Raw genomic sequence first — 16,047 nt, 5'->3', positions numbered from 1 at the left:
TGGAACATGAAGGGTGAGGGTAGGATGCTCGAGTCGGTCTCTTACCACGGCGTTCTTCTGCGCTGCCACATGCCCTGCTGGGTAGCCAATGCGGGTGCATGTAGGGATTACGTCTCTGTCCAGACGTTTACACAGAAGAGAACAAGGAAACTCCTCGGCACACCAGAGATGCGATAGGTAAAAGCAGCTCTTTATTGAATTATATTGATAAAACCATAATCCATATACAGCAACTTGATAAAAGCATAGTATTAGAACAGGAAAACAGGGGGAACATCACCCTCCTGTGACCTCATACGCGTTTCATGCCTCTGGAGCACTTGTTCACTGATATAGAACAGGTGGTGAAAATGCTCCTTATATACAGAGTTGTGTCCAATGAAAAAGCATCAATTAATTAAAGCATGTTTCTTTAACCCCTGAGATCCTGAATCAAATTCACCATCTGTCCTAATTAGTATAGCAACTCTATTGATGAAAATTATACATAATTAATGCTATACTGATTCTTATATATCATAGTTCAATTTGTACAAAGCCATTATGAGAGCTGAACATATTGTAAACAGGTAAAATATTTTTTTAAAACAGGTTACCTAGATTATCTTTACCACGCCATATAGTAAGGAATACAGAAAAATTTGCAAATTAATAAAAAAAGAGTCTGCCTATTCTAGAGAATGATGAAAAGCTAAGTCAGGTTTTAAAAGGTGGTTGCAAATTCATGTCACGTAAAGCAAAAACTTTGAGAAACATATTATCCCCCTCAATGCTGCCCAGAGTTACGAATAGCACATGGTTGCAAAGACGTAACGGATGTTATAAATGCAATGCCTCCCGATGCAAGACATGCTCGCATGTCATTCAGGGTAACACTTGCAGGTCAGAAGCTTTGGATAAAGTATGAGACATAAGATACTTTATCAACTGCAATAGCACTCACGTAATTTATCTTTTGACATGACAAGCGTGTAATATACAATATGTATGACGCACCAAGAGGTCTCTCAAGGACCGGGTCATGGAACATTTAAGATCCATAGAGGACCCAGAGTCAAAAACGCCCATTGCTAAACATTTTAGATATCATCATAATTCTGACAGTTCACTCTTGAAAGTTCAGGGTATAGACTTTATACCAAGGCATCCCCAGGGTGGAGACAGGGAAAATAAATTAGATGAGCAAGAGGTCTTTTGGATTCTCCATCTAAAAACCAGGGTACCCACGGGTTTAAATTCCAGAATGGATGTTAATGTGTTTATACCACGCTGACAATACATGTAAAATGTACCGCATTATATAGTTTTCATACTTTTTGGTTAACCAATATATTTTATATAACATATTGTACAGTACATGATATGCTATACATTTAAATCCGGAGAGAAGGGTTTTTGATGTTTAAATAAACATATAATTTTTCTAGGTAACCCGTTTTTAAAAAATATTTTACCTGTTTACAACATGTGCAGCTCTCATAATGGCTTTGTACAAATTGAACTATGATATATAAGAATCAGTATAGCATTAATTATGTATAATTTTCATCAATAGAGTTGCTATACTAATTAGGACAGATGGTGAATTTGATTCAGGATCTCAGGGGTTAAAGAAACATGCTTTAATTAATTGATGCTTTTTCATTGGACACAACTCTGTATATAAGGAGCATTTTCACCACCTGTTCTATATCAGTGAACAAGTGCTCCAGAGGCATGAAACGCGTATGATGTCAAAGGGGGATGATGTTCCCCTGTTTTCCTGTTCTAATACTATGCTTTTATCAAGTTGCTGTATATGGATTATGGTTTTATCAATATAATTCAATAAAGAACTGCTTTTACCTATCGCATCTCTGGTGTGCCGAGGAGTTTCCTTGTTCTCAAATACTGTATATATATATATATATATATATATATATAAAATTATATATAGGTATAGATATATACAAATATATATAGGAAAATATATTTAGAAATACTTAGAACATATTCTGCTATGTGTAGAAAATAGGAATGTGAAATATTTACAGTAAATACACAGTATAAGACTATTAATTATGAATATTGCATGAATATGTTTTTACATGCGCTCATCTACTTTACATGTATGTCTGTACCTCTATGTTACAGCCCCTTGCAGCTTTTTTTCTAACACTTGAGACCTTTGAACCCTGATAACTTTTTTTGTGCAATATTTTTTGTAATAATTTTTATTAAATGGTGCAAGCACCCGCAAACAAAAGGGACATGAAACCCAAAATGTTTCTTCCATGTGTTCAGACAGAGAATACAATTTTAAACAACTATCCAATTTACTTCTATTATTTAATTTTCTTCATTCTCTTGGTATCCTTTGTTTAAGAAACATCAATGCATTACTTGGAGCATTGGGAGAGCCAATAACATGAGACATATATGTGCAGCCACCAATCACCAGCTCCTGAGTCTACTTAAGTATCCCTTTCAATTAAAGAAATAATGAGAACAAAACGAATTAGATAATAGAAGTAAATTGCTCTATCTGAATCATAAAAGAAAAATGTATGTCCCTTTAATGTGGCACTCATAATCTAGGCCTTTGTGGGGGATTTAAATTTGATCTAATGCCCATACCCTGTATGTCGCTGGTCATTAAGGGATTGTCTGGGTATAATAGGGCTATTAGACCCTCCCTCCTGCATGCTTGCTAAAATAGTGCGGTCTCGCCGGTGATGGCGAAACCGCTCTCTATTGAAAAAGACAACCCCATAGAAAGACCGACGGACCATTAATGGGACATAAAACCCAAAAATTAATTTTCACAATTCAGATAGAGCATACAGTTTAAAACAACTTTCCAATTTATTTCTATCATTTAATTTACTTGCTTCTCTTGTTATCTTTTGCTGAAAGGTTTATCTAGGCATGTTTAGGAGCAGCAAAGAACCTAGGTTCTAGCTGCTGATTGGTGGCTGCATAAATATACTGATTGCCATTGGCTCACCCATATGTTCAGTTAGAAACCAGTAGTGCATTGCTGCTCCTTCAACAAATGATACCAAGAGAATGAAGCAAGTGATATAATAAAAGTAAACTGGAAAGTTGTTTAAAATTGTACGTTCTACCTTAATCATGAAAGAACATTTTTGGGTTTCATGTCCCTTTAAGGGGTTAAAGAACAATTCTAAAATTCTCCCATTGTGTTATTTCTGAATCTGAGATAAGCAACACGCTCACATTTAATTAACTGATTTGTTGAGTTAAATTTTAAATATTTTTCCGGATAAAACATTTAAATCTATTTCAATTAAAGCTTTAAGAAAACACATTGTAAAATGTACAATTAATTCTCACTGGCAGATGGGGCAACTCCAGTACTAATATTTCTTGGCAGGAACGAGCTTACAAAACCTTACAGGTTTGTGCAGAACATGAGCATTGATTTAAAAAGTAAAATAAACACATGAAAAAAATACCTTCTTGTGAAAATAACAAAAGGAAAAAAATAGCACATTGTCCCTGATATTTTTTTACTTCATATAACAATATGTGTTGATGAAAGCAGTCCCGTTCTTCATTACTTAGATAGGTGTTGATCAGGGGTTGATAATTACTGCCAATGAGCCCTTTTTTATGTCTTCGCGATCATAATCAGCCATTTTCATGTTTATTAGCAGCACATTATTGTTTCAGTGAAAATTGTCCCTGCACATGTGCCAGTCCTGTTTTCTGATCAGTATCCAAATTCTCGATAAGGACAAACCTACGGGCCCATTTTTTACTTATCGAATTCCACAGCTAAAAGGGCCTGGGAAAAAAAATATATATTTTGTGTACCAGACAGAGCATACAATTTAAAAACTGCTGCCATATAGTGCACACTCCTGACCTTTTCTCATCAAAACATACCAAGAGAACAAAGAAAATTTGATAAAAAATAGTAAATTAGAAAGTTTTTTAAAATCGCAAGCTCTTTCTGAATCATGAAAGAAAAATGTTGGGTCTCATGTCCCTTTAAATCATATGTTATTTTGGTAAAACAGTTGGATATATACATTAGTACAGTATATTAATGAAAGCCTCCAAACCTGCAGTATTAACCTATGTTCTTCATTGTGTTCCATCCTTGTTTGGCAATTTAGGGGTTAAGTAAGAAGATATACAATGGAGACTCATGCAGAAAAGTTCAATATCGGTGCTTGGTTGTTTTTTGCGAGTAAACCATCTGTTTTAAAGGTATCTGCTGTGAAAATGCTGGACATTCACAACAAACAACACCTGTTTAGTATTTGACAAACACATTCCTGTTAGGAGCAGATTTTGCTTGTTGGTTGAGTAGAGCGAAGCGGAGCCTGGATGAGCCGCTAAGTACAGAGATATTGAAGGATTTTCCCAAGAGCCTTTCTCATTCCAAAACATAACATTAAAAGGATATAAAAGTGGAAATGAAACTTTCATGATTCACATAGAGCATATGAGTGAAATGTTTTATTTCCAATTTACTTTTATCATTACATTTATGTCTTTTACTTAGTATTTTTTTGTATGAAAACATATTGAGGTAGGCTGAGGAGTGTGCATCTGTCTTGTGCAAAATGATTGTCATGGTAGGAATTATAACTTAAAATTAAACATCTTCTTCCAGTTGTCCACATTCCCTATGCTATCCACCATACTACAGGGCACTATCCAAGAAAAGACACCAAGCCATCAAACTATTTTTGTTTCTGTTATTTCTGTACCTACCTATCCAGAAGGTCACTTGAGGATGAGAATAAAAAGGTAAGAAATTGAATTCATCCAGCAGATAGCCAATGTGTGAATATGTCTCTGTTGTCACCCTGGGTGACTGCAGTGTTGGACAGTTATCAACTAGAGGTGGAAATCTTTCATACAGCACCACCTGTAGATTAGGAAATTAAACCAAAGATTTTTCTGGCTCCTTAAATAAAATAAATAATCTATTGCTATTTGTCACTCTGCATGGAGCTTCATCCACTTGGACAGCACAAATCCAATGAGCTGTTTGGATGGGCACTTAGCGTGGTATCGAATGCGTCACATCTTGCAGCTGGTTTAGTTGGATGTTGAACTAACAGCAGATGGTGAGATATCTTGATTAAAACAAAACAATAACAGTTTCCTAATGCCAGGTACTTTCGGGACAGTTCAGTTTTGGATAGCAGTAGGTTTATTGTTTTTTCATCCAAGCAGAAATATCTGCCTTCCAACTCAAACATTTTTTTGCTCTGCACATATAAAATCATGAAAATATCTATCAGCAATACTAGAACACTGCTGCATTAATGGAAAGGTGATCAGTATAATATGTGATTGCCCCCAGAATACAAAATAACCACTTGTATCTGTAGCCCATCATGATGAGTTCCATACTGAGATGGTAAAATATATGAGTATAAGATTTTTAACAAACTCTTTATAAGTGCAATCTTTTTGTTATATATTTAAAGTAAAGGCATTTTTTTATAATAAACATGGGCTATATAGCATTATAGCAATGTGTATATATTTTTTAATATAAGAGAGTATTTGTATCAATATTTGTTATTGGCAAAGATAAAGAGAGAAAGGGCTTCATGTTCTAATCAGTGAATGTTGCTTTGGAGCCCTTGAGGTGCATGCTGGCTCATGTGTGCCTGTTTATCACAATGTAAGAAGCAACAGTCATACGCCTGAGAACAGGCGGTGGTGTTGCACAAGGGAATCCGTGTTTGTCTGCAGCTTTTTATATGGGACCCATAGTCTTAATGAACGGGTGAAAGTGTTTTGTAGGTAGAGGAATATGCCAGATAGATCCATGCCTTTGGCATTGCAAAGGGGATACATGACAGGTAAGAGTCTTTTGCTTTCATAAGTACATTAAACACCTCTTACATTAGTGTAAAAAATACACTTGTCCTATTCTTCCTAAAGATGCCAAAAAGCAAATTCTGTAACCCTAAAATGCTGCAAATTAGCTTGTCCAATTTGTTCCAATTTGTTTCTATTATCAATTTACTTCATTTTCTTGGTATCCTTTGTTGAAAAAGCAGCAATCCATTACTGGGAGCTAACTGAGCATATCAGGTGAACCAAATGAAAAAAGGCATATATGTGCAGTCACCAATCATCAGCAAGCTCTAGTCTGTGTATTGCTGCTCTTGAGCCTACCTAAGAGCTGGAGTATGAGTGGAGCGCTATTTTTCACTCCTGCTCGAGTGCTAACCACGTCTGTCTTCTGCTTTTTGAGTGCGTTGGATACCGCACGTATTACAAGTTAAGAGTAAAAAGTTTTTGCTCTTGCGCTAACCTGAAAATATTGCATAAAAATGAGATTACATGTTTTAATCTACTTAACTGCAAATGGCTACAATGCACTTATGTATGTCTTTATATGTATACATATGTATTTTTGTGTTTATATGTGTATACATATCTGTAAATACATAAATACATATGTACACACATATAAACATATATATTTATATATATATATACATATATATATATATATACTGTATATATACATATATATATACAGCATCTCACAAAAGTGAGTACACTCCTCACATTTTTGTAAATATTTTATTATATCTTTTCATGTGACAACACTGAAGAAATGACACTTTACTACAATGTAAAGTAGTGAGTGTACAGCCTGTACAGTGTATATTTGCAGACCCCTCAAAATAACTCAACACACAACCATCAATATCTAAACCGTTGCCAACAAAAGTGAGTACACCCCTAAATGGAAATGTCCAAATTGGGCCCAAAGTGTCAATATTTTATGTGGCCACCATTATTTTCCAGCACTGCCTTAACCCTCTTGGGCATGGAGTTCACCAGAGCTTCACAGGTTGCCACTGGAGTCCTCTTCCACTCCTCCATGGCGACATCACGGAGTTGGTGGATGTTAGAGACCTTGTGCTCCCCCACCTTCCATTTGAGGATGCCCCACAGATGCTCAATAGGGTTTAGGTCTGGAGACATGCTTGGCCAGTCCATCACCTTTACCCTCAGCTTCTTTAGCAAGGCAGTGGTCATCTTGGAAGTGTGTTTGGGGTTGGTTATCATGTTGGAATACTGCCCTGTGGCCCAGTCTCCGGAGGGGATCATGCTCTGCTTCAGTATGTTGCAGTACATGTTGGCTTTCAAGGTTACCTCAATGATCTGTAGCTCCCCAGTCCCGGCAGCATGACCATGACACTCCCACCAACATGTAAGCAAGACACAATTGTCTTTGTATTCCTCACCTGGTTGCCACCACCCACGCTTGACACCATCTGAACCAAATATGTTTTTCTTGGTTTTATCGCACCACAGGACATGGTTCCAGTAATCCATGTCCTTAGTCTGCTTCAGCAAACTGTTTGCGGGCTTTCTTGTGTATCATCTTTAGAAGAGGCTTCCTTCTGGGAAAACAGCCATGCAGACCAATTTGATGCAGTGTACGGCATATGGTCTGAGCTCTGACAAGCTGACCCCCCCACCCATTCAACCTCTGCAGCAATCCTGGCAGCACTCATACGTCTATTTCCCAAAGACAACCTCTGGATATGACGAAGAGCACGTGCACTCAACTTCTTTGGTCGACCATGTTGAGGCCTGTTCTGAGTGGAACCTGTCCTGTGAAACTGCGGTATTGTCTTGCCCACCGTGCTGCAGCTCAGTTCAGGGCCTTGGCAATCTTCTTATAGCCTAGGCCATATTTATGTAGAGCAACAATTCTTTTTTTCAGATCCTCAGAGAGTTCTTTGCCATGAGGCGCCATGTTGAACTTCCAGTGACCAGTATGAGAGAGTGTGAGAGCGATAACACCAAATTTAACACACCTGCTCCCCATTCACACCTGAGACCTTGTAACACCTATGAGGGAAAATGGCTAACTGGGCCCAATTTGGACATTTGCACTTAGGGGTGTACTCACTTTTGTGAGATACTGTATACACATATATTGAAGAAAAAACGTGCAGACACTCAAAAGGTTAAAGCAAATCAAAAAACTTTAATTTTCTGATCAGGGCAGCAGTACAACAGAGAGTACAATATATATATATACACAGACATATACATATTTAGACATGTATATGTAAGTTTCTCTATGTTAAAACCCTTTGCAGCTTTTTTCTTTTCTAACACCTGAGACTTCATACCTTTGAGCCCTTATAACTTTTTACTGCAATTTTTAAAAATGTTTTATTAGATGGTGTTATTATGTGTAACTGTACTGTGTAATGTATATTTATTAGACAGTGTTATTATGTGTAACTGTACTGTGTAATGTATATTTATTAGACAGTGTTATTATGTGTGTAACTGTATTGTGTAATGTATATTTATTAAACAGTGTTATTATGTGTTTAACTGTACTGTGTAATGTATATTTATTAGACAGTGTTATTATGTGTATAACTGTACTGTGTAATGAATATTTATTAGACAGTGTTATTATGTGTGTAACTGTACTGTGTAATGTATATTTATTAGACAGTGTTATTATAAGTGTAACTGTACTGTGTAATGTACATTTATTAGATAGTGTTATTATAAGTATAACTGTACTGTGTAATGTATATTTATTAGACAGTGTTATTATGTGTGTAACTGTACTGTGTAATGTATATTTATTAGACAGTGTTATTATGTGTGTAACTGTACTGTGTAATGTATATTTATTAGATGGTGTTATTATGTGTAACTGTACTGTGTAATGTATATTTATTAGACAGTGTTAATATGAGTGTAACTGTACTGGGTAATGTATATTTATTAGACAGTGTTATTATGTGTGTAACTGTACTATGTAATCTATATTTATTAGATGGTGTTATTATGAGTGTAACTGTACTGTGTAATGTATATTTATTAAATAGTTTTATTATGAGTGTAACTGTACTGTGTAATATATATTTATTAGATGGTGTTATTATGTGTGTAACTGTACTGTGTAATGTATATTTATTAGATGGTGTTATTATGTGTGTAACTTTACTGTGTAATGTATATTTATTAGATAGTGTTATTATGTGTGTAACTGTACTGTGTAATGTATATTTATTAGATAGTGTTATTATGTGTGTAACTGTACTGTGTAATGTATATTTATTAGACAGTGTTAATATGAGTGTAACTGTACTGTGTAATGTATATGTATTAAATAGTTTTATTATGAGTGTAACTGTACTGTGTAATGTATATTTATTAGATGGTGTTATTATGTGTGTAACTGTACTGTGTAATGTATATTTATTAGATGGTGTTATTATGTGTGTAACTGTACTGTGTAATGTATATTTATTAGATAGTGTTATTATGAGTGTAAATTTACTGTGAAATGTATATTTATTAGACAGTGTTCTTGTGAGTGTAACTGTACTATGTAATGTATATTTATTAGACAGTGTTATTATGAGTTTAACTGTACTGTGTAATGTATATTTATTAGACAGTATTATTATGTGTGTAACTGTACTGTGTAATGTATATTTATTCGATGGTGTTATTATGTTTGTAACTGTACTTTGTAATGTATATTCATTAGATAGTGTTATTGTTATGAGTTTTGTTATGAGTTTAACTGTACTATGTAATGTATATTTATTAGACAGTGTTATTATGAGTGTAACTGTACTGTGTAATGTATATTTATTAGACAGTGTTATTATGAGTGTAACTGTACTATGTAATGTATATTTATTAGACAGTGTTATTATGAGTGTAACTGTACTGTGTAATGTATATTTATTAGACAGTGTTATTATGAGTGTAACTGTACTGTGTATTGCATATTTATTTGACAGTGTTATTATGAGTGTAACTGTACTGTGTAATGTATATTTATTAGATGGTGTTATTATGTGTAACTGTACTGTGTAATGTATATTTATTAGACAGTGTTATTATGAGTGTAACTGTACTTTTAAAAGTATTTTTAATGTTTTTTGTGCAACATCTGAGGTTGAGCTAGCCCGACGCGAATTAAATTCAATGCATTTACTTTCAACTTGTAATATGCACTCTACTTTAGATGCGTGCAAACAGCAGCGATAAACCTAATATCTCTTGCGCACAACTGTTAGCGTGCCCATCATAATCTGGCCCCAAGTAGGCTTTTCAATTTAGGCAATATATAAGAAAGAAGATAGTAGTAAAATGGAAAGATGTTTAAAATGTCATGTTCAGTATGAGTCACAAAAGAAAATATTTGAGTTTCATATCCCTTTAAAGAGCCCCAGTTGTGATAATTGTTTTCCCATGTTGCTGGAGGATATCCTGTACGTACTGGGCAACTATAGATGTTAATAGAAATGCTCAATTAATTTTTAACATGTGTACATATATACATACACATACATAGATTTAGACATACAGTATATGTATGCATAATAGCCCTTCCCAGACAAATATCTTGTCATAATTTTTTTATTAATATATATATATATATATATATATATATATATATATATATATATATATGTATGTATGTGTGTGTGTATATATATATATATATATATATATATATATATACAGGGAGTGCAGAATTATTAGGCAAGTTGTATTTTTGAGGATTAATTTTATTATTGAACAACAACCATGTTCTCAATGAACCCAAAAAACTCATTAATATCAAAGCTGAATATTTTTGGAAGTAGTTTTTAGTTTGTTTTTAGTTTTAGCTATTTTAGGGGGATATCTGTGTGTGCAGGTGACTATTACTGTGCATAATTATTAGGCAACTTAACAAAAAACAAATATATACCCATTTCAATTATTTATTTTTACCAGTGAAACCAATATAACATCTCAACATTCACAAATATACATTTCTAACATTCAAAAACAAAACAAAAACAAATCAGTGACCAATATAGCCACCTTTCTTTGCAAGGATACTCAAAAGCCTGCCATCCATGGATTCTGTCAGTGTTTTGATCTGTTCACCATCAACATTGCGTGCAGCAGCAACCACAGCCTCCCAGACACTGTTCAGAGAGGTGTACTGTTTTCCCTCTTTGTAAATCTCACATTTGATGATGGACCACAGGTTCTCAATGGGGTTCAGATCAGGTGAACAAGGAGGCCATGTCATTAGATTTTCTTCTTTTATACCCTTTCTTGCCAGCCACGCTGTGGAGTACTTGGACGCGTGTGATGGAGCATTGTCCTGCATGAAAATCATGTTTTTCTTGAAGGATGCAGACTTCTTCCTGTACCACTGCTTGAAGAAGGTGTCTTCCAGAAACTGGCAGTAGGACTGGGAGTTGAGCTTGACTCCATCCTCAACCCGAAAAGGCCCCACAAGCTCATCTTTGATGATACCAGCCCAAACCAGTACTCCACCTCCACCTTGCTGGCGTCTGAGTCGGACTGGAGCTCTCTGCCCTTTACCAATCCAGCCACGGGCCCATCCATCTGGCCCATCAAGACTCACTCTCATTTCATCAGTCCATAAAACCTTAGAAAAATCAGTCTTGAGATATTTCTTGGCCCAGTCTTGACGTTTCAGCTTGTGTGTCTTGTTCAGTGGTGGTCGTCTTTCAGCCTTTCTTACCTTGGCCATGTCTCTGAGTATTGCACACCTTGTGCTTTTGGGCACTCCACTGATGTTGCAGCTCTGAAATATGGCCAAACTGGTGGCAAGTGGCATCTTGGCAGCTGCACGCTTGACTTTTCTCAGTTCATGGGCAGTTATTTTGCGTCTTGGTTTTTCCACACGCTTCTTGCGACCCTGTTGACTATTTTGAATGAAACGCTTGATTGTTCGATGATCACGCTTCAGAAGCTTTGCAATTTTAAGAGTGCTGCATCCCTCTGCAAGATATCTCACTATTTTTGACTTTTCTGAGCCTGTCAAGTCCTTCTTTTGACCCATTTTGCCAAAGGAAAGGAAGTTGCCTAATAATTATGCACACCTGATATAGGGTGTTGATGTCATTAGACCACACCCCTTCTCATTACAGAGATGCACATCACCTAATATGCTTAATTGGTAGTAGGCTTTCGAGCCTATACAGCTTGGAGTAAGACAACATGCATAAAGAGGATGATGTGGTCAAAATACTCATTTGCCTAATAATTCTGCACTCCCTGTATATATATATATATACACACAAGTAAACACATATATGCATAAGTATATATATTTTGGAGCCCTTTTCACTCAAATACCTGAAAACAAATTTGAATATGAATTATGGGATATATGTTTTTTTACTGTAAATATTTTACATTTGAATGTTCCTCACTTAGAAGAAAATGTTCTTTGTATTTCTATATATTTTTTTCTATATATATATCTGTACATATATCTGTACATATATATACAGTATATATATATATATATATATATATATATATACACATATATAAGTGTATATATTCATATATATCATATATCATATAGATATATAGGTTTTAAAAATAAATATTTATGAATAAAAAGAATATTTTATTTATGTGAAGAAAATAGGAATGTAAAATATTTATTATTCACTTCGAGTTAGCGCTTTAGGTTGAAGGAGGTTATGGGTTGGCGTGCGATTGATAGATTTTAGGGTTTTTTAAAGTTGCGCCCTCCATTGAAGTCTATGGGGAAAGGAAGTTTACACGGTCGTGATATCTGATGTCCTACGTGTTACCACATGTCAGATTTTGCTTGCTATACTGCACACGTTACAAGTTTACTTTCAGCTGTAATACTACTGCTCCACTTTAATCAGGCTAGAGTGTTTTTTTGGTGTACATTAGGACTCTTTGATCTTGTGCTTGTTCTCTGATTATTCATATGTATGCCATATGTTATAAAATATTGTGAACCTAATTTTAGGGAGTACATGTTTTACTATGAAGTGTCATGGGTTTTCTTTTCCACTAAGCTTAATTATGACGTTTCAATAAATAGCTAAGTGCTGGATAAGAGTATGTTCTTATTTCTCTTTTCTTTTTTTTTTTTATAAATATATATATACTGAACAAAATCTAGTAATGCGCTCTGCCTTACCCGTTTCCTGCTTCCTCAATACGGCACAAAGGAGCTTGGGGTGATGTCACACGTCCAAGATGCAGATACAAGTGCTCTGAAAAAAGTTTATTCATCCAAAATGCTAGAAAATATAGAAACATTACAAAGAATGTCCAGGCACTCCAAGTGCATAAAATATCCAAAATTTATTGAAAATCCATAATAAAATTTACAGGTGCATCAGCAGATAAAAACACCACTTCAGACTAACACTAGTAGTGAAGACAGCTGGGCAATCTGCAGCAGACATGTTTCGTGCAGTCAGGCACTTGTTCACTGCTCACAGGTGTCCCAGCCTTCTCTCCCTAAATAGGTATATTCTTAAAGGTGTACTTACACACTTATTATGTCTTCACTATTACATATATACATTATAGTATGCAATACTACATTTCAAATAGCAAATAAAGGTAAACATTATTCACATATATAGATACATATCAGGGTAGAATTTATAAACATGGGCAAGTAGCAATTTGAAAATTATATCCTACACCAGCCTCCAAGTATTTATATTCAATTTATTTATTTGATAAATACCCTCCATATTACGAAAATAATAATAGAACCTATATTGCTCAGCAGGGGGCTAAACACACAAATCAATGTCTCTTGTAAAATTTAAACCGTGTGTAATAGTAGTATTTAAGATGAAGATCCAAAATATTTCTCTTGTACCCAATTTTGCCTCTCTGTCTCCACCTCTTTTCCACATCGGTACATGGTCTATTGCTTGAACTGTTAATAAATTAGGGTCTGAGTTATGGAACTCCCTGAAATGTCTTGCTATGGGGGTGTCAGATTCAATATCCTATATTGACCTGATATGGGCTAGAAACCTATCTTTTAAGGATCTCTTAGTTTTTCCTACATACTGTTTAGAGCACCCCTTACAGGTCAATAGATATATTACATGCGTTGTTTTGCAATTTATACAAAAGTTAATTTTATGAGTTTTTTGTGTATGTGAGGAAACAAAACAATCTCCTTCTGTTACATAATTACATGTCTTACAGATCTTTCTCCTGCACTTAAAAAGCCCTTTCTTTTTTTCAACCAACAACTATTCGATGTGTGTCCTGAACAGTCAGAAGGGGAAACAAAGTTCCCTATTATTTTACATTCTCTGGGTATAAAGTCACGTCCATCCTGTATAATCTTTTTTAATACAGGGTCAGTATAGAGAATAGGAATACATTATTTTGCAATACCACATATCTCTCTGTATTCCAAGCTATATGTTGTTATTAATTTTATTTTTTGTTTATGTCAGCCTGTGGAAGGTAATCTCACCCCTGTAAAGGAGAGAGGGAATTTTTAGGACCACAACTGCAGGTTTAGGAGTGTTGTGAATGTATCAGTGATTCTGTGTAAGTGAGGGAAGGCAGCAAGGATCAGAATCATTAGATACAGTTCACTTTAATATTAGGATAGGAGTGACAATGGCTGAGACCTCAGAGCATATAGCCCCACTCAGTATTGACAAACTGGTTCCCACATATAAACAACAAGCAATTGCAAGTTAAAGTTTTAGACATACCATATCTAATCATAGGTGGCAGCAGACATAGTGTACAACTTAAGGCAACAAATAGGGTTAATCAGATTTATGCAGCAATTAGGTGTTGAATCTGAACTCTTAAGAATATAGGTTGAATAGAGCATTTACATATGAAGGCAACCTAACTAAGATTCTGAGACATGTCAGGAGTAATAGCTGAATGATCGTAAGTTACTTCGGTATGAGTTTGAAGGAAGCGCTTTTGAGACTTACTAGTAAAAGTAATGGGTGAGGTCTGTCCGGACAGAGCGAAGTTCCCCTGCAGAGTTTGGGGAAATTGCAGCGTGTGCGATGGCGTGTGACGTCACAGCTTGCCGGTTCCGGTCCTGTGTTTGGTAGAGAGGTGAGCCGCGTCAGTCTCTAAAGTTGCAAGCAGGTTAGAGGGTGAGAAGCTGGATTCAACAATCAAGCAATTTGGTATGAGTAGGAGGGAAATTTAAACTGCTTGTTGGGGAGGAGTTATGTAAGTGTGAAAAGACACAGCTATACAAAGGATAAGGCAAAGAACTTAGTCAATTATTACAGGACCCCCCCCCCCCAAAGATCAACTCCGGGGATCGAGTCCAGGACGATCAGGATAACGTTCATGGAACCTGGCCACCAACCGGGGGGCAGAAAGATTGGAAGCCGGTTCCCAGGAGTCCTCCGAATCAGGGTAGCCCTTCCAATGGACCAGATACTGAAGCTGCCCACGAAAACGTCGGGAGTCCAAGACATCTTGTACCTCATACTCCAGGGTGGTATCCTGTAGATGAGGAAGTAAAGGAATAGAAGGATCATGGTGACGAAGTTGTCTATAAGGCTTGAGGAGAGACACATGAAAGGTAGGATGGGATTTCAGATTTGCTGGTAATGCAAGAGTAACAGCGTTCATATTCACAATTTTTATGATGGGAAATGGTCCAATGAAGTTTGAAGATAATTTCCTGGAAGGAAGGGGTAAATGTAGATTACGTGTTGATAACCAAACGTAGTCACCTACACTATATTTAGGCGAGGAAATCCTTTTTTTATCATAATGGAATTTATAGCGATCCTTGGCGATGCGAATATTTTCAGCAGTTAGTGAAAAAGATTCACTAATAGTGTTGATGAGGTCATTCACAACAGGACAACTGTTGCTGTCCATAGATTCCCATTCAAAAGAAGGATGGAAACCATAATTAATGAAGAATGGTGTGAACTTTGTAGAGGAATGGATGGAATTGTTGAAGGCGAATTCTGCGTATGGTAGTAGTTGTGTCCAGGTATCTTGTTTAGCTGAAATGAAACATCTTAAATATTGTTCTATGCACTGGTTTGTCCTTTCAGTCTGGCCATTAGTTTGGGGATGGAAAGAGGTACTGAGACGTCTAGAAATACCCAATGAGTGACAAAGTTGTTTCCAGAATTGGCTGGTGAATTGAGTTCCCCTATCTGAGGTAATACTATTAGGGAGTCCGTGATACTTGAATATATGATGTATCATTAAGGAAATGGT

The sequence above is a fragment of the Bombina bombina genome, chromosome 9, assembly GCF_027579735.1.
Source record: "Bombina bombina isolate aBomBom1 chromosome 9, aBomBom1.pri, whole genome shotgun sequence".
Lineage (NCBI taxonomy): Eukaryota > Metazoa > Chordata > Amphibia > Anura > Bombinatoridae > Bombina > Bombina bombina.
This window is presented reverse-complemented; position numbering follows the sequence as displayed.